We start from the raw sequence: 26,440 nt of genomic DNA on the forward strand, positions 1-26,440 counted from the left end.
CCCTTGATTCTTATCCAGATGCTTTCAAGCTGGTTTCCCGGATTACAGTCTTGCATTTCTTCTGCAACGTAACTGTTTTTGACATATAAAGCTACTCCCCCTCCTCTCCCCTTTGTTCTATTTCTGTGAAAGAGGTTATAGCCCTCAATGGTTAAATTCCAGTGATGGGAGTCATCCCACCAGGTTTCAGTGATGCCTATGACATCGTATGTGTGGTGCTGTGCTAGGAGTTGGAGTTCGTCTTGCTTATTTCCCATGCTCTGAGCATTAGTGTAAAGACATGTAAGCCCCTGTGACCTCCTCTCGAACTGTTTATTTGGGATTATTGTGCTCTCTGTACTTGGTCCTTGCTGTGTTTGTGCAGCCCTCCGTTTAGCCTTTCGGCGGTTCCCTGTGGTCGTGGGTAATATATTGTTCGCCAGGCTGTTGTTCCCCTCCCCCAGTGGATCTAGTTTAAAGTGCGCCTGATGAGGTTTGTGAGTCTGTGTGCAAAAAGATGTTTTCCTACTTGTGTGAGATGCACCCCATCGCTTGCCAGTAGTCCATCCTCTTGGAAGAGTAGACCATGGTCAAGGAAGCCAAAATGCTCCTCTTGACACCATTTTCTGAGCCAGTTATTGACCTGTACTATTTTTCCGGCCCTTGTAGAGCCGTGTCCTACAACAGGGAGGAGGGATGAAAAGATCACATGTACATTATACAGTTTTAGCTTTGTTCCCAGAGCTCGAAAATCATTTGTGATCTTTTGAAAAGTATGCCTAGCGGTGTCATTGGTACCTACATGTATCAACATAAGGTGGGGAGGGTGATGGGGCTTTAGGAGCCTGCTGAGCCTCTGAGTGATATGGTGTATTTTTGCCCCCGGGAGGCAGCATGTTTCTCGAGCCATCCCATCCGGTCTGGAAATGATGGCTTCCGTTCCTCTAAGGAGGGAGTCACCTACTACCAAGACCTGTTTCCTTTGAGGATTGACAGGGTCCCTTTTGTGCAAGACAGTGTGTATGTCCCCTGAAGAGTGTTCCTGTTGAAGTGAATCATGGAGGTGTAAAGTGTTGTCCTCCTCCTCAACATCCCCAGTGCATTCATCAATGACAATCCATTGAGATACATCCAAGAGCCCATTACTCTCCCAAGGATGTTCCTGTTGCTCCTGGTCTATGATTGGGGATGGAGCATTTGCATGATTACATAAGTGTGACTGTGGTGATGCACTGTCCCCGTCAGGGCTATCCCCTGCGCATTGATCCAGGGTGGTCCACTGAGTAGTATCTAAGAAACTGTGGTCCTCCACAAGATGTGTTTCCTGATTGTATGTTAATGATGTAAGAATTTCAAATCTGTTGTGTAAATGCAGCTGAGCAGAGGAGTTCTGCGGAGGCTGCCTGGTCCTGCGTCTCCTTCTATGGGTGACCTCCTTCCAAGCCTGAGGGTTGTCTACCTTTGAGTTGATCTCCCCATAAGGTTCCTGATCATGGTCTTGGTGGTGTTGGTGTGATGCAGGCTGCTGATCTACAGCAGCGTGTTGTGCAGTGTCCAAGAAGAGCTCGAGTGCCTGAATGTCCTTAAGGGTCTTAATACGGTGCTCGAGCTGTTGGATCCTCTGCTCCATCAGAGTCATCTGTTTGCATTTGGAGCAGATGTAGTTGTCTAGTTTTTGTGTGAAAAAGCGGAACATGCCACAGCTGGTGCATGTGATGGGAATGTTTTGCTTTTGTTGCATCTCTTGGTGAGCGTGGTGGCCAAGTGGGATCTTTGTACAGTTAAGTAATATGCACGCACTTTATGTGCAAACTGCAACAAACCACCTCTTTGTGTATTTGTTTATGTTGCTTTGTTTCCTGTATGTACTGCAAAGGATAGTTAGTAAAGGTGCCTTTAAAATCTTAGCCAAATCTTAGCCAAATCCTACCTGAAGCCAGGGAGCAAAAATGTCCTCCTGCTGCCTCTGCTTCTGCGAGAACCATGGCTCAATGCTATGAATTCTGGTATTTGCTGTTTTAATAGGTCTTTATCTTTCTTTTCTAAAGAGTGCTAATGCCTTACCAAATTGCAAATCCCAATTTTCCATGGGCATATCCACACTGATCACTTAAGGTGTGGTGAAAGCACCAGAGGACGAAGTAATTGGAATGTGGATCTGATTCAATTACTCAGCAGTTAAAGTAGTGTAAAACTGCATTAATCTGACATTGTAGATGAACTCTCTGTCTGACTTACATCTTAGGGTTTTCTTATATAAAAAATAGAGCATAGAGCAGGAAAACCTCGTATACTTCCTTGAGTTCACTGTAGCGAATGCGGGATCCAAACCTAGGCTCCTAAGCCCAGTTAGCTATAAACTCACATTCTTCAAGCAAATAGACACATCCTATTTAATGATGATGATGTTGATGATGAATTGACCTCATTGTCCCCAATTTATGTTTTAAAAAAACACCACTAAGCTGTTGGAATTGTGCAAGCTTACGGCAACTGAGGATCCAGGACTTGTGTTTAAAAGTAATTTGCAAAAAAGTCTCCCCACCTCACCAAGCTCTGAGCACGAAATGAACGATGATATCAAAGCCGTTGCATTTTTCAAACAGCAGCTGAATTTCATGGGGGAGACAATGGCTGCGGTGTTGGGAGAGAAAAGTAATTGACATTCCCGGAGGGAAACCTCTTTAAAAATTCGGGACCTACTTCCCTTGGATTTATTGTCAGCTGCTCAGTACAGCCTCGGAATATGATAATGCTTCTTTCTTTTTTGGAAAGGAAAAAAAATTGGACAACAAAACCATAAGTTTGATTCAGCACTATCCAAGATGGTTTAAAAATACATGTGATGGGGGTGGCAGTGACCTTTGCTTGATCTTCAAGGGGTTTAATAACAAATGCCAGGTGAGGACAGCAAATCTAAATTAAAAACCTTAAAGGTCAATACATAGCAATGCAGAGTTTACTTGAAATAAACCATCTACTTAGCAAAATATGACACTTCCCTCTGATGGAAGGGGCTAATATGCTCATGAAAGGTGAATAACAAGATCGGCATGCAATAATAGCTGCACACCTATTTATTTACTTAAGCTATCAGTATTTATCGCTTGCCAGCCCACAATTATAGAAAAGTTAAAATAGAACAGTTTCAATCATTGAAGGCCAAATGGAGTAATACTGTTTTGGCTGTCTACCAAAAACTTATAATACATGAAGTCAGCTTAACTTTTAAGATAAGGAGTTATAGTTGGGGACCACCACAGTGAAAGCCCTGCTACACAAACATTTTACTCTAATTTCATGTACATATATGTTCTAGGAATATTAGGCTTGTTTTTTTTTCTTCTCACTTGCAAGAATAAATACAGGTTTGATTGTGCTTTATCCAAAATATTTGGGGAACAAAAGTGTTTTGTATTTTGGAATACCTGTATTTGCATATACATACACAATGCAATAAGATGTCTTGGAGGTTGGATCCAAGTCTAAACATGAAATGCATTTATGTTTCATGTACACTTAATAAACATAACCTGGAGATAATGTTATACAATTTTTAAAAATAATTTTGTGCATGAAATAAAGTTTGTGTTCAAATAACCGATCAAAACAGAGCTACCTGGCCATGTGGAGAATTTTGGATTTTGGAGTATCTGAATTTCAGATTTCTGCTCAACCTGTAGCTTCCTCTCTTCTGAGCATAGTAATATATAGGCATTACAATACAATTTCAAGCCATCTTGAGAGTGGAGTGTCCGCAAAACGTATGCCCCACCCAGAAACTATGCACCCAGCCAGAAACAGCGCTAGAAATTCTGGGATAAGCCATAAAAATGACTGAAGCTGATCACTACATATCTCATGCAGAGTAGGATTGAAGACAGAGAAATGCAGAGCACTCATCAGGAGCCAATGTGTTTTAAAAACTCAGAAACAAAGCTAGATTCTCATTGGACATGCTGCAGCCTGTAAACGATTGGCATGCTGCTGCCCATTAAGGGTTCAGATTGATCTGAATTTAACAGATTTCTGTGGCCACCATCCCAGCTTCCAACCAGTTCCAGTGGTGCCTGCATAGGCGCTCTCAACAAACCAGCTCAGTTTAACCCACATCTGGGTTAAATGATCTTGTAGAACCTTCCTGGGTAAGCTTATTGGTCATTTTTGAATGAGTATTCCACACCCTGAGATTCCTTTTTCTGAACCCCCCTCCCCCCAAAATAAAACCCAGAAGTTGACCATAGAGTTATACTGGAGGTCTTACATATCGTTAGAGAGAATACTCCTCTCCACCCGCATGAGTTTGTGGTCAATGTTCAGTGGAAACCGATCACAGAATCACTATTGAGGACATATATATTCCAAAAGAGGCATCCTCACAGGTTAAAAAAAAATAGCATCCATGTCTTTTATTGAAAGGTGTGCTGCACTCTTAAACCCTGTAAAAGAGGACAATTTACTGTACATGAGTAAAAACATGTAAGGGTTTTTATGCCGTTGCTGCATGGGAATCTTGTGGTTTCCATGCCAATGGAGTTGCAAATCCACTTCAGGTTTTAGTCAGAACTTTAAAGGAGCCATCCTAATACTTGGAGTTGAATTAGTTCCCCACTGACATTAAAGTTACTTGCTTCCATTGCAGGAAAGTTGCAAATAGATTTTTTTAAAAAAACAAAAACAAAAACCAGACCTCCCATACCTCACCACTTGAACATTCTCCCTTCTGCCCTGGAGTCTTGTCTCCCTGGTAGCTATGCCTTTCAACCAGAGCTCATATCTCTTCATATACTCCATTGTGCATTATGCAACCCATTTCCTCAACATCCAGCTAAACTATTTAGAATTCTGTCCAGGTACAATGTGAAGGTTCTGCCATCAGGAAGCCTGCCTGCCATTTCTACATCATGCATCTGCTGGGTATTCATGTCAGAGCTTTTGGATTAAACTCTTGGCTGGGATAAATCTTCTCTGACCCCGAGATGGTTTGTTTGTTTGGGTTTTGTTTTTCAAATGGATTTCTTTTTCCTTTGGAGGACACTATGAAATCGCCTCTCGGATAATGCTTCTTTCAGCAGAGACTTCTAAAGGTTTGGGCTGACGATAGAAGTGCAGCAAGTCCGATGAATCAGAAAAGCTACATTTTCAGGGACTGATCCAGTTTTTCGCTCGTGGCAATGCAAACTTGGCCAGTGTGCTCAGAACACATTGTTATGTCTGCTGAAGTGTGAGGGGAATAGCACTTAAGAACATCAGGTGCAATCTGACTAATGGGTTTTCAACTCAGCCAGGTTTCTCTGGGTTTCTCTCTCTCTCTCTCTCTCTCTCTCTCTCTTTTAGTCTTGGTCTTTTACCAATCCTCCAACGAGCTACTTGAGCATCCCACTGCACCACTCTTCTAAATCTGGCACAATGCCTTCAGTCAGATGAGCTGTGCTCTGGAATTTTGGTCAAAATTGAAATTAAAAAAAGGACAGGAAGGAACTGAATCAAAGCTCGGAACAAGTCACCTTTTTTGTACTGCTGCAGAGTTGGGCAACTTGGGTGTACTACTGGACTACAAGTCACCTCTGCAGTTCTCCCCCCTTTGCAAGTCAGACTGTTGCAGCAGAAGCCACATCACTTCTGGTTGCCATTTTGGCTGCCTTTTAGCTATTTTAATGCTGGGGGTAAGTCTGGAAAGCATACTATGTATAACACCAACCCCAAAAGGTAGGTCGACTTATATCAGTGTAAGCCCTATACTTTAACTCTTATTAAAAAAAAAGGAATCACACCCCTTTCTGAGTAGAGAGGTGAAAAATGGGAGCTAAGTCCATTCCAGGAGAACCTAAATGAAGCATTTCTACTGTCTCCACAGTGTTACAAGTTATGACCTTTTTCAGTGTTTGGATGGGAAAAGGACAGCAGTGGTGGCCGAACGCAGATGGCCCACTGAGTCGCCATTATTGCCTTCTCCTCTCCTTAGAATGCCATTTGACATATCCATGATCATATCAAAATCCATCAAATCCTGCCATCAACCTACACATAAAGGTGCCTTCTGCACAAGTATATCTAGAATTTGAAAGTATTCAAAATTATTTTTAAAATGCTTTTCTTATGTCAAAATGAATGGAATCCTGGACTAAGAAGATTCAAAATCCCCAAACACCAATAACTTTAGTGTCCAAACTAAAAATGCACAGAATACGTATGAATCTCCACTGTCATCTTCATCAGACAAAATATATTTTAAGAAACATACAGGGGGAGACAAATAAGTTGAAGAATTATTGTGCACAAAATTCACATGCACATAGTTGTTTTGGGCATGGGAGAATTTTCATTGCCAATTTTTTTTTTACTGTTTATACATGAAAAATTCACGTAAAGTGTTTTCTGTAAAAAATATCTACATGTAAATTCTGCTCAAAACAAGGCTCAGATTGTGAATGGTCTGTGATAACTAACTATAATGTTTTCAAATATTTGTTGGCAGCAGGAGATTGGAGGGAATTGTTAGAGGGGGGATTTGTCCAATTTAGGGTATGAAAATTATAAAATGACTCAGAAATTGAGCGCTAAAACTGATTTTCAGAATAGAGTGAGGAATTTGATCAAGTTTTACCAAGTTTAGCCCCAAAAAGGGTCGATGACATAACCCCAGGTGGTTAGTTCCAGCCAGGGCTGGCCCAAGGTAATTTTCAAGTGTAGGCAAACAGAATTTTGGCATGCCCCCCCCCCAAAAAAAAAACCAATCACTGAAAAATAAAAGAGTTGGATAAGTGAAAATGATGGATAATAAGGAGGGATTAAGGAAAAGCCTAAATAAAGAACAACACTCTGAAAACAAGGGAAATCCAGACAAGAAACAATCAGGACCAGCTAACACCTCCCAACCAAGGATGCCCCCAGGGAGGAAGCAGCCAGGCTTTGAATCTGCAAGCCCATTTAATGATAATCAAGCTGGCCAATTGCAACAACAGACAAGAGCTCTTTCTCCCACCCTGGACTTTCCACATATATATAAACCCCACTTACCTAGCTTCCAACAGACCTCAGAACCTCTGAAGATGCCTGCCATAGATGTGGGTGAAACGTCAGGAGAGAATGCTTCTGGAACATGGCCAGGCAGCCCAGAGACCTGGCCTCAAGGGCAAAGGCCAGAACAGGCCACGCCTGGGCGGAGGCCACGCCTGGGCGGAGGCCACGCCTGGGCGGAGGCCACACCTGGGTGGAGTTGCCTCAACGGCGCCCCCCAGAGGATGGCGCCTCAGGCAACTGCCTAGCTCGCCTAATGGTTGAACCGCCCCTGGTTCCAGCAACAGTAGACCTATTGAATCAACTGATGAATGATGGATCAACAGAAGTCAATGGGCCTACTCTAGTTGGGACAAGCAATAAGATTCAAGCTGGAACTACACTGCCGTATAATCCAGATAAAGCAGATAATCCACATCATCTGCTTTGAACTGAATTATATGAGCCTACACTGCCAAATAATTCAATTCAAAGCAGATAATCTGAATTTGATATAGCAGTGTAGATCCAGCATCAGACTCCTGCATCAAACAGGATCACAGAATTAAATGCCAACAACCTCTTTGAAACCAGGATCAGAAATGAATACTTAGGATCTGTAAGACTCTATCTTTGAATGAAAGGTAAGCTTTTATACCCCTGATATTCTTAATTGTAGTATTGGGTTAATATACAAGACAAGGAAAAATCCCTGGCGATTTAGCCTTTCAGCCCTTGCTCCTACAAATACCCTCACCCTCTTTCTCTTATTTCAGGGATGAGCTATTTCAGAAGGGCATATTGTACCCCACTCAGCTATAGATATACTTGCACATTTTCTTTTTGTACACTGGTTTCTGCTTCAAAATTGATGTTTCTTTGCACAAAAACAAGGTGAGTTTTTCCACACTTTCCTGCTTTTTCTAAGTTTTAATAAGATGAAAAAACTGTTTTAGTATGAACGCAGGATGGACAATCTCGGTCTCAGAACAGGAGACTAAGCATTTCTTTTCATTGCACCAAATAATTAATCATGGGAATCAGGTAGCCTCTCACATTAGCTTTTACTTTTTCATCCTTAAGTCTTTTAACTACCCTTACTGCTTGCTTGTAGGAAGGGTGAGCTTGTCCTATTGGCTACTGATGATAAAGGAAAAATTTGGATCAAAGGAACTGGGTAGGGGAAATTGTTTGGGCTACAATTCCCCATATTCCTCAAGCAACATAGCCCTGGTCAGTGGAATTCAGAGACTTGAGGACAAAACTACTGTACTAATTGTACTATTTCTGCTTCCTGTTTCATGAAACCCATGTCTACAGTCTGCAACACACAGGTTGCATCTACACTGTAGAGCTAATGCAATTTGACATCACTTAAACTGTCATGGCTCACTGCTATACAATCCTGGGAGCTGTAGTTTGTTCTGGCACGAGCGCTCTTTGACAGAGGAGGCTAAAGACTGTGCAGTGTCTTAATTCTTAATTCTACAGCATAGATGTACCCTTGGATCCTTCTCAGGAGACAACAGCAGGAGCCAGGGCTTAATATAGAATATAACAAAATGTAAGAAAACCAATAAAAAACTAACTGCGTAGCTTTGGAGAATATTTCTCAAATGATCAAGGGATGACCCATCAGGGTTTGATATTCCCAGGAAGCCTCTGCATCATTTTGTCTCAAACTCATAGCTTGGTAAAGTTTCACCTCTCTTTTCCATGACTGTGATGCCCAGAATCCCCCAGTCAATTGGCCAACAGAAGACTATCAGAGCTGCAGATCCAAGTTGTGCTCTGAATTAAGTACTGGGCAACATCAATAGAGAAGCATTGTTTCCGACACAGGAGAGTCTTTGGCCTCTGAAAATAGAGAATTCAAAGACTGTAGGGCAGGAAAATGGAAAGCAGGGGATAGACAAATGCTGGCTGGAGAAAGGTCAACTCATCCCAACCTTACATGTGGAACCATAATTCTTTCTGTCACATCTGACATTTCTCCAAACAGCTATCCTTCTTGGGAAATAGCTGTCATTTATGTTCTCTTTCCCACTCCTTTTCTCATCTACATTTTGTTTGGAGTCATTCTTTTCCTCTGGGCTCATTGGAAAAGGTTGAGCAAATCATTCTCAATTGGTTAATATGTATTTGTGAATGGAAGGTTGCCTGTAAAATGCCCCAACTTATCATGGTCAACTTTTTTAAATTTAACATTCAAAGCATTTTAAAAGTTGTGTGTCCAAACATATACCTACTTCTGGCTTTTGAATACTCAAAGGAGACAAATGGACACACACAATTCAATCGGTAAACCACATGCTTCTCATCCCTACTGCAATGATTGCTGCATTACTGCAAACTAAAAAAAAAAAAGTGGCCAGACATGTATGAGTGTTGTAATCCCAGAAAAATTGTACCTTTTAATCATTTTTCTAAGCTTTTATGAGAATTCTTGGGATTTCCCTTCATTTAAATTCTGTTATTTTCTGGTTATGAGTAGAATAATAAGTATTGCTAGATTACTGATATGTGAAAATGTATATGTGCTGCATTGTCTTCCTCCACTCTTTTTTTTTTTTTTTTAAACCCAACAACAACACCAGTTGCAACAAAATCTGTCAAAATTGTATGCAATGAAGACACTTCTACTTATGAGACTTTTGAAAACAAGAATGGACACCAATGGATACCAATTTATTTAAAAATATGCTGCTACTAGTCCTTTCCCAAAGCTCAAGAAAATATTATTTATCTTGAACACAGCCTGAAATTCCATGTTCACCTAAGACTAAATCCAGTGGCTAGACCCATTGAATCAGTGGGGTTTACGTACATTCTGATTTAGCATTTGTCAATTAACTCAGCAAGTCTAGTTTTGCTGGCACTTTAAATTGAATTTTGACTCTAGTTTGCAGAGGATATGATTCACAAGAAAGAACAGGGAGTGTGTATACACTATAGACTTAATGCAATTCGGTACTACTTTAACTGGCATGGCTTCATGCTATAAAATCATGGGTGCTGTGATTTTACATGCTCTTCAGCCTTCACTGCCAAATAGTGCTAGTGTCTCACTAAAGTACAACTTCCAGGATTCCATCACATTGTGTCATGACAGTCAAAGTGGTGCCAAACTGCATTAATTCCACAATGTAGATGCATCTGTGGTATTTGGCAAGGTAGCCTGCAGTAGGAAAAGGTGAAGATTGCATTGTAGTTGTATAGACTCAATCAAGGATACTGTAGCCCTTAGTTTGAAAAACCTGAATCTATTGATAACAGGTTGAGTTATAGAAATGCCATAAATTGAAGTCAACTTGAGTTAACAAACAACTGCAAATGAAGTCTCATTGTACAATAATAGAATGGAGAATGGAAGGAAATTAATGTTAATACAAGATGGAAATTGCTGGAGGGAATAACCTCCCATCTCTTGATAATATAGCAGGCACACAGGTACTACATTCAAGAACAGGCATTTGCCACAGTCTTACAATTATAGAGAACTTTAATATCCAATGAAGTTTTCCCTCCAAGAACAGATATACTATGTTTTCTTTAAGGAAGACAAAACAGAAAGGATTATTTTCACCATTACCAATGTATGTATTTATTTCTGTATGCACTTGAATTTTTCCTGAAATTTCATACAGGATTTTGCATATAAAAAGACTGTTGTATTTATGGGGAAATGCAATCATAACTTTTTTTTTCACCAAAAATGTGCATAAAGCCTCTTCTCCATAGTGCATAAAATCTGGTTTACATGTCTTTAATCAGCTTTAGTAATATTTTGAGACATTATTTTACTGTAATGTACAAGTGAGAAAGAATGTTCTTTAGATTGTTTTAGCAAACAAAACCAACATAACAAAGATTGTTAAGCCAAAGGAGCCAAAAGAGCCATGAAAAACTCACAGTTCCAGCATAGACCATTTAATTCACGGAGCACTCACTTCTGTCACATCCCAGTTATCTTTGGCACATTGAGCTGGTTTTGTAAACTATCAAGCATAAGTTCTAGTTCAAGTGATATTTGAAAGATATTCTGGGACACTTTGTACAACAAGCTGATGCATTAGTTGTGATGCAGAACATTGATAAAATAATAGAAAAAAAATAATAGAAAGGACAAGATTGGATGTGTTTTCTAGCTTGTTTTGGGGAAGGAGAAAACCTCAAATAGAATCTGAAGATGAGATTTAGAATGGTGTCAATTCCTCCAGCCCCCTGCCAGGGATGGAAAGAAATGTCATTACAATTGACAGATTCAATGAAAGTAGCACTTTCTTCCTTGCATATTGTATATCTGTGAAGTTTACATGGCATTCCCAGAAAACAAACCTGTGCACCAAATAATGCACAGATTGTAGAATGCAAATGGAGAAAATATGTGTGATTTATGGGAAATAGTGGAAGACGAGCTTCTGTCAATATTGTGTACATTAGGTAAAGTACACATCAAAAATAAAATTAGAAAGAATGGGTACAAAATGTTTCAGTGGGAGAAGAAAATGCAAATGCTGAATTCCTACATTGTGGTTATTTAGAATTAAATCTACACTCATACAGTTAAGAGGTGGGTGTGTCATGCCACTCTTGTGCTGAATACCAATATTATTGAATGAACTGTGTATCTACTATGAATGTGCTTGCTGATTCCACAATCCCAGCAAATCTAAAATCATATTATCATAGAGTTGAAAGGAACCAAATGGCCATATGGCCCAACCCCTGCCTTGCAGGAAACACTATCAAAGCACCCCCAACAGAATCCATCGAGCCTCCGCTTAAAAACCTCCAGAGAAGTATACTCTGCCATGCTTCAAGGCAGCATTTTCTGCTCTTACCATCAGGAAGTTCTTCCTAATATGTATGTGAAATATTTTTTCCTGAAATTTGAACCCATTGCTCCATATCCTAGTCTTCAGAGAAAAAGAAAACAAGCCTGCTTTCTCTTCAATGTGACATCTTTTCAAATATTTAAACATAGCAATCATGTCCCCTCTCAGCCTTCTTTTCTCCAAGCTAGACATACCCAGCTCCCTAAGCTGTTCCTCATATGTCTTTGATAATTTGGATTGCCCTTCTCTAGACATGTTCCATCTTGTCAATATCCTTCTTAAATTGTGACACACATAACTGGACACATTATTCCAGGTGAGGTTTGACCGAAGCAGAATTGAAGGGCACCATTACTTCCCTCAATCTGGACACTATACTCCTATTGATGCAGGCTAGAATTGCATTGGCTTTTTAAGCTGCTGTATTGCATTGTTGACTCATGTTCATATTGTAGTCTGCTAAGACACCTAGATCCCTTTCACAAGTACTTTCTTCAAGTGAGGATTCACCCATCCTATTTGTCATTTATCTAATGGTACGCTGAATACACAGCATCCAATAGTGCGCAACTGCATGAGAAATAGAATTTCGCTTTTGAACTGAATGCAGTTGTGGCCCGTCACCCAGCATGATGTCAGAATAGCATAAACACCTGCATTTAGAAATCTGATGCACAAGCGTTATGCACCATGAACAACAGCAGCAGCATCATGCAACATATCAATGACTGAGAGCTGCTAATGCACAAAAAACAATTAAAAAAATATTTTGCCATTACAGATCTAACTAAATAGTTCCATTAAGATTACCAATAAGAGATTTAGGTTTCATTAATACTTAAGAATGAATGCAGTTTAACACCATATTAACTGCCACGCCTCAATGCATTTAGCTTTCATCAGCACTGTAGAATTAATGCAGTTTAACACCACTTTTACTTAAATAGCTCAATGCTATACAATAACGGGAGCTGTAGTTTTACAAGGTCTTTAGTCATCACGTTCAAAATATCCAAGAATTTCATAATATTGAGACATGGCAATTAAAGTGGTATCTAATTTCATTGATTTTACAGTATAAATATATCTTTAGTTATAGTTACAGGGGCCATGATTCTATATCATTGTCTACATTGCATAATTTTCTTCATACTCAGAAGCACTAAAGAACCATCCTAGTGAATTGTGAGAATGTATCTCAGCATACTAGCAAAACATTGTGGCTAGCTGATGCAGCTGTTGTGCGTTAGATATGATGCCCATTGGTGTTCACTGCAAGCAGTCCTAATGTGCATCAATGCCCATTTGTTATGTTGACATAGTACTAACTTTTCTCGACAATCCTTTTGCACTTGACCTCAACTTTCTTTGCGTGTCAGGATCATGTCAGAATATCCCAATGGGCTTCATTCAGCTGTTGACAGTAAATTCTGTGCAGAATTTAGAGACAGAGAGAAAACTCCCAGACTTGTTCCCAGAGTGACACCAGCAAAACTCTTGCAATGTCAGTTTTCTCCTTTCTACCTCCCTCCCTCCTTCCTTTCTCCCATACCAGCAATTCAAAGAAGCCTTCTGGGAACCCTCGGGCTGACAAAGTGTGAAATTTACATCCATGTGCCTCAGCTGCGAACAAGGTGCCTCTTTTCCACATGAACTAGTGATTGCCCAGTAAGGGAATAAATGTCTGTAAAGCTCCACAGACAAAACTACAGTTTTTCCTTGGTATCTGCTGAGGTTTGGATCCAGGATCTGCCCACCACCAATCAGTTAGAAATGACTGTCTAATATTCTTTTCCTGAATGGCCCAAGATAGAATACTGCCCAGTGAAAAACAATATATACTCTTTCCTATTGGCTAATTGTTGAATTTTGCTACAATGCCAGCAGTGATCCGGTCCTCCACACATTTCAGTTCTGAAACAGAAATTGTTGGGGTTTGTAAAAGACACCATGATGTAATGGGTTAACTGAAAAAGTACATGTCAGCAGCTGATTGGCTGAGCCTGTGAAGAGCTAGCAATATGATTGGCTACTTTTCCTGCCATACTGCTGAGGGAGCCGGTTTGAGCAGGCTTTTCACTTAGAGAGTAAAAGAGAATGCTGACTGGAAACAGCCAGGAAAGAAGATGGCTGCCGACTCTCTAAAGCCTTTTTTTAATACTGGTAGCCAAAACTCAAAAATCAGAACAGTAAATAAGAAGCAACACTCTGAAAACAGAGGAGTTCCAGACATGGGAACCAAGAGCAACTAATGACTCTGAACAAAGGATGCCCCCAGGCAGGAAGCCAGGAGAAGAAGCTATTCAATGCTATTTGAGGTGATTAACTACAGAATTCACACTGAACTCCAAAGAGTTCTTCTCTCACCCTGGACTTTCCACAGATATATATCAACCTTCCTTACTTAGTTTTTCCATACCTCACAACCTCTGAGGATGCCTGCCATAGATGTGGGTGAAACATCAGGAGAGAATACTTCTAGAACATGACCATACAGCCTGGAAAACATACAACAACCCTGTGATCCCGGCCATGAAAGCCTTCGACAACACAAATTCATTCAAGGTTTTAGCCTGAACTTCCAAGGGCCTATCCATGATGCCATGGCCTCTCTCTCTCCAACATTGGGTTCCATTGCCTACACACATAGATGTTATATGAGCGATTCAACTTTTCAATTTGAGTCTCCTTTAAGATAAAAAGTAGTATATAAATACATATAACAAACAAACAAACTTTCAAGGCTCTGTCCAAAGTACTGCATCTATAATAGAGTTTGCATAGCTACTTTCAAACTCAAGCTAATGCCCAGAGCAGATTCCCCACCTCAATGAGACCGGAGCCACTGAAAGGTGATTGCGAAGGGTTAAACAATTCCTCTATGCCTTCCTGACTATTTTGCAGAATAAAGCAATGGAACAAGTCAGGACTCCCTCGTCTCATTACAGTTATTTCTGGCTTCAGTAAATAAAAGACTACATATGTATTTTTCACCTGAGTTGCAAGAGGAGATTCTGTGTTTTCCCCACACTTCTCAATTTTTCATGCCTCTTTGGGGAAAAGAGTTCAAAGGATGGGGGAATAAACCTAGGAGTTAAAAGAATAAAAAGAGAGTGAGAAAAATCACAGTCAGCGTTTTTCTTCTGCTTATCATAATCCAGTTATGTTTTCTTCCCCCCGCTCCTTTTGCATACTCCTGTTACTCTTCTGCTACTGCTTGATGAGACGCTGTGAATTTAATTCTTCTTTCAGCGGGGCTCTTATATCTAGTGTTCAGCATTAAGTAGGGTTGGGAGTTTTAATCGGTTTAATCAGCAAATTAATCAGCTAAAGCCAATTTTAATCAGTGAGGCTGACAGTTAAGAGTGTCGTGATTCCCTCCTCCATCTCTTTTGGATCTAGGATGTTTCTTGAAAGTAGGGCTGGGCAAAAGGTAGATCAGGACCTCCTGGGAGAATTCTGGGTGGTTTGCTGTCGATTGCAAAAAGATTTCTTACTCCCAATTGTTTAATGATAGCGAGTAACCAAATCATCCTTTGCTGGCTCTGATGACACTGCTGAAGAAGAAATGGTGGCATAACCACATAGGAAATAAGGTCTGCAAACTCCACTCATTTCTGGTATTCAGGAAAGGGTTCGGATCAATTTCATTCTAAGTGTAAGTCTTTCTAAGAGTGTATCTATGCTGTAGAATTAATGTTACAACTTAAACTGCCTTGGGTCAATGCTATGAAATTGTAGGAGTTGTGGGTTGGTGGGGCACCATCACTCTTTCACAGAGCAGGTAAAACTACAAATCCCAGCATTGAACCATGGCAGTTAAAGTGCTCAAACTGCATTGATTCTACAGTGTAGATCTGTATTTATAGCTATCGATATCTATGTTCCAGGTTAATCTGAGAGAGTGGATTCTAAGACACCAAGGTGGAAAAACCTATCTGGCCTGCTTCTCTCTCTCTGTCTTCCCCCTCCCTCTCTCTGCCTATATTTAAAATAAATATATTAGAATAAGTTAATAAAAAGACAAATAAATAGTAGAGCAGAAAATAATGTATCTGCCCCTATTCACAGTTTTGAGGCGAGGAACGTTTAATCATTGTATTTGGCACTTTAAAGCCATTTTCTTCCATTTATGACATGGGGCAGCAACTCTGATATGGGGCAGCAAACTGGACTGAAAGAAAATTATTAACTTGTTTTATTAATTAGTTCAGTTTCGCTGATGTGGTGCTTCAGAAGAAGTCTACCATAGACTGTCAAATAAATGTCAGCCGGAACTAGAAGCCAAAATGACTCAAATGAGGCTGACATAATTGGACAGATCAAGAAATGACATGGCTCCTTGGAAAATATGATGATGATGATGATGATGATGATGATGATGATGATGATGATGATGATATTGTGGAATACACACACACACACACATATAGAAGCATACAATCTTGATATCCCACAGTCAAAATACAAGTATTTTTCCCCAGTCCTGCCACCTCCCCATTCTCACCTATGAACTCTCACCCTTGACTTATCCTTACGTAATATGAAGGTACAGGAATACTATTGTATGATCAAGCATGTACTGTATATACTCGAGTATAAGCCTAGTTTTTCAGCCCCTTTTTAGGACTGAAAAAACCCCTCCTTGGCTTATACTCGGGTGAGGGTCCTGGTGGGCTTATATTCAGGTCGGCTGATACTCAAGTATATATGGTATATTTAGTATTTTTCTCTATTATTATTGGTATTGTTACATTTATTGTTTTACTCTATTGTTATTATTACATTTATTAATTTACTCTATTATTGTTGTTACTTTTACATTTATTTTAATTATAATTAATGCATTTATTATTTTACTCTATTTATTATTACATGTATTATTTTCCTGTATTTATTATTATTATTATTATTATTATTATTATTATTATTATTACATGTATTATTTTACTCTATTATTATTAAAAGGCTACATAAGCACATTTACATTGATGAAGATGAGAATAATGATTTAATCAGAGTTGGACAATCTTATCTTATATTTGAGCTTTATGTAAATATTCAAAAACATTTAACCTACTGATGCCTAAATTAATGTAATTTTATTGGTATCTATTTTTATTTCTGAAATTTGCCACCCTCGGCTTATACTGGAGCCAATGTTTTCCCAGTTTTTTGTGGTAAAATTAGGTGCCTCAGCTTATATTCGGGTCGGCTTATACTCGAGTATATATGGTAATTGTTTCCCTTGATTTCACCAACTATTCTATTATCACTTGGAATCCTATTAATCTTATACATAGCCATGTGTCTGAGGTTGGGAAAAGATGATAATGTTGGAAAATCTGAAAGGTGTAGGAAAAGAAGGAATACATTGGAAACCACATCTAAGCTGATTTGCAAGACCTAACCAGGTGTCACGACCCAGGCTGCAGAGCACCAATAACCATACACAGAGGCCAGAATCTATCTAATATCTTTATTAAGGAAATATATAAAGTTAATAAAAACAAGTATAGGAAATAGTCCAGAAGTAGACCTTTCAGGAAAGGTCAAAATTAGTCCAAAAAAGCAATGTCCAATATGAAATATTAAGGTCCAAAGTTGTAATCCAATAACCGAAACACTCACTTGCCAAGCAAGTGAGGGGAGATGACAAGGTCCTTTAGTCCATGAACTTGAGCAAGGCTAGGAAATAACTTGATTCTTGGCACACAAAGCTTGATTCAAGGCAACAAGGAAACGAGGAGCAAGAACAAGATCCGTGGTAATTACTTGGCGAGGTCCGGAAAACAAGGCAAGATCCGGGGAGAAAACAAGGCTGAGAACGAAGGCTTGGAACAGGAACAAAGGCTTGAAAGCAGGAGTAGCTGTCCACACACGCTGCTCCGGTAGCTGACGAATTGACTCCGCAAGATTCCTTCGGGAGCAAGGAACCTAAATAGGCCTCGTTTTCCCACCAGAGAACACTTCTCTGGGGAATCAGAAACGAAAGTCAATCTCTGTGTCCAGATGTATGACTCCCTAAAATTTCTCATGGCAGCAGGCTTAATCATCTGAATGCTTTGCTGCAATTCTCAAACTCCTGCGATTAGCTTGTTGCACTCCTTTTTGCTGGAGATAATAATTACGGCGCGAAAAAGGGGGAGAACTCGACTCAGGGCTTGTTTGGCAGATTTCTGGAAGACAAGCCTCCTGCAGGTGCAAAGGCTCAATTTCTGGCTGGGATAGTTCCTTTTCTGGCTGAAATGGTGGAAAACCCAAGTTTTCCTCTTCATCATTCACAACAGCACTAGGAACGGGACTACATGGCCCATGAGACATCACACCAGGGATGTTAGTGGCAGGGTCACATATGGATGCCTAAAATGAAGCTGACTTCATGGCATATAAGCACAACAGAAAAAAATCAACATCTACATAAAATTAATTCCTTCAATAGGTCACTTGTAATTGAAAGCCAGCATGGTACTGTGCAGTGTTTTGAGCACCTGACTTCAAATCTGGAGAGCAGAGTTTGAATCCCTGGCTCAGCCATGAAAACTTACTGAGGGCCCTTCCAGACAGGACTTATATTCCGGGATCTGATCCCAGGTTTTCTGTTTCTGTACACACTCATATAATCCAGTTTAAAGCTGAAAACCTGGGATCGGATCCTGGGATATAGGGCCAGTCTGGAAGGTCCCTGAGTGATCTTGGGCAGGTCCTATAACCTTAACTGCATAAAACCCCACGAGGGAGTCTCCATCATCAGAAATGACTTGAGGATGTACAAGTAAGGATTAGCTATGTAATTTAGAGAACAATGTTGTTTGGAAGTGTCTCCATCCGACAGTGCTCTAGAAGCTTTATAGAATTTCTGCTGTCATGGTCCCATTGCATAGAGGGCTAGCAAAACAGTCACGAACCTGTTGACTCTTCGCAAGATTTCTTGCAAAACCACTTGTGCAACTGTTTGGCACAATGGCTTGCATGATAAAAAGTGCACTGTATACATGATGTGTGCCAAGTCAACCACTGAGCAGCCACTATTTCTATGAGCCTTGTGATAAACACAGTGATATCAGTGGATATAGGCCATGAGGAATACCTGGATGAGGGACAGGAATATACAAGTGCTCTATATGTGAATGAATGTCCCCTGAAGTTTCAGCTTTTAAAACTTCACTTAAAAGAAAGAAAGAATTAAATTAAATCTTTGCGTCCATTTTTCATCAAACGATCCATAAAACATTGGCTGCTCTAGAGGGATGAAATGGAGATTTCTCCTCCTGCTAATTAGAAAAATGCCAGGCTAGAAAGAAGCGGCAGTGTGTACGGAGGAGGGGGAGGAGGTGGGAAGACTGAGGTTATGATTTCTTGCATTAAACAAATTTTATGGCTGCAAAGAGTTTTAGTGGCTCTATTTGCAGATTTGGGCGAATGCCAGCTTGCTGTCGTTAAATCTGTCGATCTTACATCTCAGCTGCACTTATTCAAAGTGGATATAAATAAAACTCTGATGCCTGCTAAAGGAGTCCTCAGGCTTAAGGGTGGCCTTATGGACCGCTTACTGGAGACTTTCTATTTTTGTTCCATATTCATGTTAATTCATATCTTCATCCTTCTTCATTGAAATGTTGACACTTTGAGCTATCAAAACCTTTTAAACTGAGGCTGGCTGGTCATCTGTTGGGAGTGCTTTGATTGTGCATTTCTGCATGGCAGGAGGTTGAACCGGTCTCTCCCAATTTTATGATTCTAACTACTGCAAATGGCCCAAAACATTTTAATGTCTTGAAACAGGAATTTCATTTGCAGAACTGTTTGTCTATTTGTCCACTTGTATTTTGAGAAGTCATATTAATTTCCAGTCGGCTCATGGTGTTAGCATGATAACCTTGATAAAACTGTGAAGAGTAGCGACATCACACTGGCAACGAAAGTCTGCATGGTTAAAGCAATGGCATTTCCCGTAGTAACCTATGGATGTGAGAGCTGCACCATAAGGAAGGCTGAGCGAAGGAAGAGAGACACTTTTGAACTGTGGTGTTGAAGGAAAATGCTGAGAGTGCCTTAGACCGTAAGAAGATCAAACCAGTCCATAGTCCAGGAAATAATTCCCGGCTGCTCACTGGAGAGAAGGATATTAGAGGCAAAGATGAAGTACTTTGGCCACATAATGAGAAGACAGGAAAGCTTGGAGAAGGCAATGATTCTGGGGGAAATGGAAGGAAAAGGAATGAGGGGCTGACCAAGGGCAAGATGGATGGATGTTATCCTGGAAGTGATTGGCTTGACCTTGAAGGAGCTGGAGATGGCAACAGCAGACAGTCCATGAGGTCACAAAGAGTCGGAAGCGACTGAACCAATAAACAACAACAACATGGTGTTATTTTTGGCCAGGATTCTACATGACAGGCATAAACTGCAATTGCTCCATGCCTCCCCTTTGCCGTCCCTCAGCAGTTCAGCCCCATAGGACTTCTTTCCTAGTCATTAAACAACCATGCAATACAATGTAAGGGGACAAAAAGAACACAGCAGCACCAGTCACTGCCTCTTGACTCCCTGCAATTTCTGGAATTGTGAAAGGCAATGTAAGGATGACAATGTCCCTCTATGCCTTCCATTCTTATGCACACAAATTGCAGGGGGCTGAGAGGACATTGCCCAGACTTCTTGCTCCCACTGATTTAAAGCAAGAACCCTGCCAGATGTGGCTACTGCCTGAAGTGGTGGCAGTTTTAGACTGAAAAACTTTCAGATAAAAACTTTTTTACACCCATAGATGACATCTCCCAGAGACCTATAGCTACCCTGGCTGTTGCCTGCATTGGCCGGGGATTATTTTTCCTGGAAGTAATTTTTCCATCCTGAGTCCCCACTGAAGATTACTCAGCACAACTTCACTTGCAAAGCCCTGGCTCTGAAGCCAGTACATGCAGTGGCCCATTTCCAAGCAATCTGTCCAGCCAAACAAAAGAATTAACAATACATCCAGTGTTGTTAGATGCCCTTCTGATTCCCAGGAGCAACCGTGTTGGGCCCGGGCTGTGGCGCAGATGGGAGAGCAAGCCAGTGCAATTAACTGCAATGAATCACTCTGACCAGGAGGTCATGAGTTTGAGCCCCGCTCGGAGCCTATGTTTGTTTGTCTTTGTTCTATGTTAAAAGGCATTGAATGTTTGCCTATATGTGTAATCTGAGTCCCCTTCGGGGTGAGAAGGGCGGAATATAAATGCTGTAAATAAATAAATAAATAAATAGGTCATATCTAGGTAGAAAATGTGTATTTCACAATGTGCATGGAGAAGAGACAACAACAACAACTGTTTATTGATTAGTCAGTTTTGACCATATCAAAACATGTAAAACATACAAAACGTACACCCTTACCCATACATACAGTAAAATCATGTAAAACAGTAAAACCATGTAAAAACAAGGCAAAGTGTATTTCACAAGCAGCATGTCAACCGAGATAATTCTTTTCCATCTGAATATTGATAGCATCAGATAGCAAAGAAAAGAAACTGTGTGTTCATGCAAAAAAGATCTAGGAGGCCCCTTCTACACTGCCATATAATCCAGATTATCAAAGAAGATAATTTATACTATCTACTTTGAACTGAGTGATCTGAGTTTACACTGCTATATAATCCAGTTCAAAGCATATAATATGGATTTTATATGGCAGTATAGAAGAGGCCAGAGATTGAACATAAATCAACAATGTGATACAGCAGCTAAACATGCCAATGTGATTCTAGGCCGCAGGAGTGAAGTGTTTAGAAGGAGGAAAGTAAAAGTATCATTCTATTCTGCTTTGGTCAGACCTCACCTGCAATACTCTGTCTAGTTCTGTGCATCAAAATTCAAAAAGGATATTGGTAAGCTGGAACGTGTCCAAAGGAGGGTGATGAAAATGGTCAAAGGTCTGGAAACCATGCCTTATGAGCAGCAGCTTAGGGAGTTGGATATGTTTAGCATGGAGAACAGAAGGTTAAGAGGGGCCATGATAGCCATGTTTAAGTATTTGAAAGGATGCCATACTGAAGACTGATCAAGTTTGTTTTCTGCTGTTCCAGAGGTCAGGACATGGAGCAACCAATTTAAACTGCAGGAAAAGAAATTCCAGCTAAGCATTAAGAATCTCCTGATGATAAAACCTGTTCAACAGTGGAATGCGCTGCTTTGGTAGGTGGTTGAGTCTGGATGGCCATCTGTCTGGGATGCTTTGATTGTGTGTTCCTGCATAGCAAAGGATTGGACTGGGTGGCCCTTGTAGTCTCTTCCATCTCTAAGATCCTATGATTCTATGACTTCAATTTTAGTAGGTAATTGATTTTGAGTACTGGAGAACAACCTCATTTTTTTTCCTTTGGGATGAGCCACCCTTCCCACCTTTACCATCTCCTCTAGCTATTAAAGGAGCCTCTGGTGGCCTAGGGGATAAAAGCCCCGTGACTTGAAGGTTGGGTTGCTGACCTGAAGGCTGCCAGGTTCGAATCCCACCCGGGAAGAGCGTGGATGAGCTCCCTCTATCAGCTCCAGCTCCATGCGGGGACATGAGAGAAGCTTCCCACAAGGATGGTAAAACATCAAAACATCCGGGCATCCCCTGGGCAACATCCTTGCAGACGGCCAATTCTCTCACTCCAGAAGCAACTCCGGTTGCTCCTGACACACAAAAAAAATCTATTAAAGGACCATGCCAGGGTCTCACAGGTCTTGGCAATTGTTGGGTTGAGGTTTCAGACAGTACATAAGGGATTAGGGCATAGACATTCATTTACCATCCTAACTAAAACATAAACTTATGTGACCCTGAGTTATGCAGATATATGTAACCAAGGAGGATTTCAGACATTAGTTTTCTTTTAAAAAAACTTATTTGGAACACTTATTACGCTGCCTTTCCACTGCTGGAGATGACCCAAAATGAAACAGACTCAAACAATACCATAAATCTAAGCAATTTCCAAAAATCCATGATTTCTACCTCCTCCTCTGTTTCAAACCACAGGTGAATACATCCCAGGAGCACTTCTATCTCTAGCCAGACCTACATGCGGAGCAATTTGTTATAAAACATTAAAAGACAAAAAATCCTTTATTTCTCTGTCAGTGTTCCAGACAAAAGCTTTAATCTAACATACCCTCAGCACAGTGTAAATAATATCCGCATGTGGGGATACACTCTGCCAACATTACCCAACCCCCACGCAGAATAGCAACATTGCTCAACACAAGTCAGTGATGGGATACTGTTGCACAACATGCAGTATAGAACTGCAATCGACATGGACAGTGTAAAACTGCATTGCACAAAATTGCTGGATGCACAACTTCCTCCATAACCACATATTGCAGGAAGAGAGATGTCACCTAAACATTAGGACGAACGTCCTGACAGTAAAAGCTGTTTGACAATGGAATATGCTGCCTGGGAGTGTGGTGGAGTCTCCTTCTCAGGAAGTTTTTAAACAGTGGCTTGATGTCTATCTGTTGGAAGTGGTTTGATTGTGTTTTCTTGCATGACAGGGGGTTGGGCTGGATGGCCCTTGTTGTCTGTTCCAACTATATGTTTCTGTAATTCTATGATTCATTATCAGAAGAATATGACAATTGTGATACAATGAATAATTTACATCCATGCATAGCACAACTCACCCATTACTAACAAGATGCCACCTGAAGATTGTTGCAACTATAATCAGGAAACAAAGCTGCAAAATGTGTTAGCTGGATTGAATTAAAGGTCACAGCTTATTCAAACCTATATAAAACATACATTCAATCAATTAAAAACTACATTTCCTCCCTGAGTCGGCAAACCTGCTTCCGAGGCTGTGACATTTTCTATGTCTTTTCACCTGCACTGTATGGATTTTTTTAAACTTGCAAATAACTTTGCTTCTGTTTCCTCACAATATTACATTCATGGTCGAGACATGAGCCAATCTTAAAGATCGTGGAACGGGCACACTGAACTGTTAGAACCAGAAATAAAAGTTAAGCCACGGCCTTATGGTGAGTATAGTTCAGGCCATGCCAATGTCTTACAGATCAACAGTAGCCTGAAGGCCATCACAGGAGAGCAACCCAGTTCACAAACAAAGAATCTCCACCTGTCTCCAAGTCTGTATGTGTTATTTAATGAGCATCACAGACTGTGCTGTGCCACAGGTAAGGCATTTCTCTTTCTAAAAATCAATGCCTGAAAAGGTTGATAACTTGTAAAGCTGGCCCTAATTTTGATCAAAGTGGAAGAAAATTTATAAACAAGATGTAATTACTTTGGTACAACCTCCCATTCATACCAATAAGGCCTCCATGGGATTTCTCCACACTCTCTTTTGCTTGCTGCGCTTCCTTTGTGAGAGATCTCAGGAGGAATAGCTCCTTGAGTCCTTACAAAGGCCATGTCTGTCCACTCCTTTGCTGGTCATCAATAGCCTCAGGCTGCCCTTGAGGCATATTCTGCCTTGAATGACACTGTGATGTAGCATCACAACAAAGGGAATGGGGAGGGGAGGGGACTTTCTCAGCCACTTTAGAATAGATGGTGCAGGAGTCCTTAAAATAGGGCAAAGGGAGGGCCACGCTTAGTGGCTCAGCACATCCTTCATTGGCTGAAAGTGTCAACATGAAGATTCAGTACTTCAAATAGGAAGGATCCTAGGTAGACATCCTGAGAATTGTCATTGTGATGGGAGTTTTGAGAGCCTCTACCGGTCACTTTGGATACTACTACTAGATAGGCTGTTGATTTAATTTGGTATAAAGTTGATTTAGTTTGGTATAAAGGAGCCCCGGTGGCGAAGTGCGTTAAAGCACTGAGCTGGAGACTGAAAGGTCCCAGGTTCAAACCCCAGGAGTGGCGTGAGCAGCCGCTGTTCGCCACAGCTTCTGCCAACCTAGCAGTTCGAAAACATGCCAATGTGAGTAGATCAATAGGTACCGCTCCGGCGGGAAGGTAACGGCACTCCATGCAATCATGCCGGCCACATGACCTTGGAGGTGTCTACGGACAATGTTGGCTCTTCGGCTTAGAAATGGAGATGAGTACCAACCCCCAGAGTCAGACATGACTGGACTTAACGTCAGGGGAAAACCTTTACCTTTAAAGTTGACTGAATGAGTGACTGATTCATTGACTGTAAAGACAGTCTGCCTTTGTATTACTTCTGCAATGTCCAGGAGTGACTAACAGTTTAAATTAAAAAAAAAAAAATTGAACAGATCCTACACATTATCAGTCCAATCAAAACAAAACTGTAAGTAGTAGCTTCCATGTAAGTAAAAGGAGTCAGACTGCTTTATTCTGAATTTTAGGCCTAATCCTGTTTAGAAAATACAGTTCACTGCCATGTGTAGCAGCTTTAGAGTTAAGACTAAAATCTGGAGTGGATTCACCACCCCACTGACATTTCCAGCTCCTAGGACAATAACACGAAGATAAGTGTAGCAGATGAATGCAGTGTGAGGCACTGGCCACAATACAGACCTGCAAAAATAAGAATAAAGTCTTAGCCAGGCATTACAAAGCAAGGAATTGTGGTGTGGACATGGGGAACTTCTGAAATAAAAACCTCCTCAAGCTAGAAGTACGCATAAAGAATGGCCCTTTCCATATTTCAGATAAACAGACGTTGGTTAATATGAGGATGTAAAGAAAAACTTATCAGGAAGAGGTCAGGGAGTGAATGAGATCGTATGGAAGAAAACTGTTTTGTTGGTATCCTGGGAGGCTTAAAGTCAGACTCTGTCATAATTCTCTCCTTGCTCCTTCTGGAATTTCTTTACTTTGGCTTCACAAGTGGAGAGGCTAATAAGCATCTAGTTCCTTCCTGCCATATAGCAACAGCCTGTGTTATCTCTTTTTCATACTCTCACCACTGGCAGCAAATATATTCTGTATTGGAGGAGCTATCCAAGGTACTGAACCTAGTTTGGTAATGGGTTTCAGAACCACGGCCTTTATAGTGTAGATCACATTCCACATGGATTCATCACTCCACCAATGTGGAAGCCACCAAGCATCACTTCCATCCCTTGCATCTGCAAAATATACTACTGCAGTTGTCACAATGTTCTGAATTTTCCAGGGCTTCCACCAATGGAGTGGCAGTTTATCCCCTCACTCCCTTGTGGCTCTGAAGATCCTTGGGGTAGGATTCACATGTATATTGTTTCTCATGTTGTGTTTCTTTGTTTTTCTCCCTTCATCCAACATGACCAACAAATGGGACAGAAGAACAGTATCCAGACTGGAACCAAATGTGAGATTCCAACCTAACATAGTTCCTCTGTATCACAGAAGGTATTGACATATTTTTCAGCATTAGTTACTGAATTATCTATGGTGCTGGCTAAAATTTGGACTTTACTATCACCCTTAATTTAAAATTCTAATTCTAGAATAATTCTTAAAACATAATTTTTATCTCATTGAAGAATTTTTTATAGTTTAAGATTGGGAAATAACATATTTACTCAATGCTAATGCTTTTTTTTAACTAAATTGCCTTCCCAAAATTAGGATGCACATTGGAGTCACATGATATGGTAAATACTTTTTTGGGTTTCAAGGTTTTGAAAATTGAGGTGTGCATTAGATTTGATGGTGCATTAGACTT

At 40.5% G+C, this 26,440-nt stretch overlaps 1 long non-coding RNA gene across 2 annotated transcripts in view; it reads left to right on the top strand.

Annotated features, from left to right (window-relative positions):
- The window catches only part of LOC134298533 (uncharacterized), a 106,657-nt gene extending 80,484 nt beyond the window's left edge, over positions 1–26,173 (top strand). Inside the window, exons 1-4 of one of the 2 annotated variants that reach the window (XR_010005647.1) lie at positions 16,864–17,230; positions 18,149–21,995; positions 23,867–23,987; positions 26,056–26,173. This is a non-coding gene — a long non-coding RNA (uncharacterized LOC134298533). Of the gene's footprint in view, positions 1–16,863; positions 17,231–18,148; positions 21,996–23,866; positions 23,988–26,055 lie in introns of those variants that run through there. The other variant, XR_010005648.1, reaches the window with a different exon arrangement.
- Positions 26,174–26,440: the final 267 nt, after the last annotated feature.

Source organism: Anolis carolinensis, chromosome 4 (genome assembly GCF_035594765.1).
Source record: "Anolis carolinensis isolate JA03-04 chromosome 4, rAnoCar3.1.pri, whole genome shotgun sequence".
Taxonomy (NCBI): domain Eukaryota; kingdom Metazoa; phylum Chordata; class Lepidosauria; order Squamata; family Dactyloidae; genus Anolis; species Anolis carolinensis.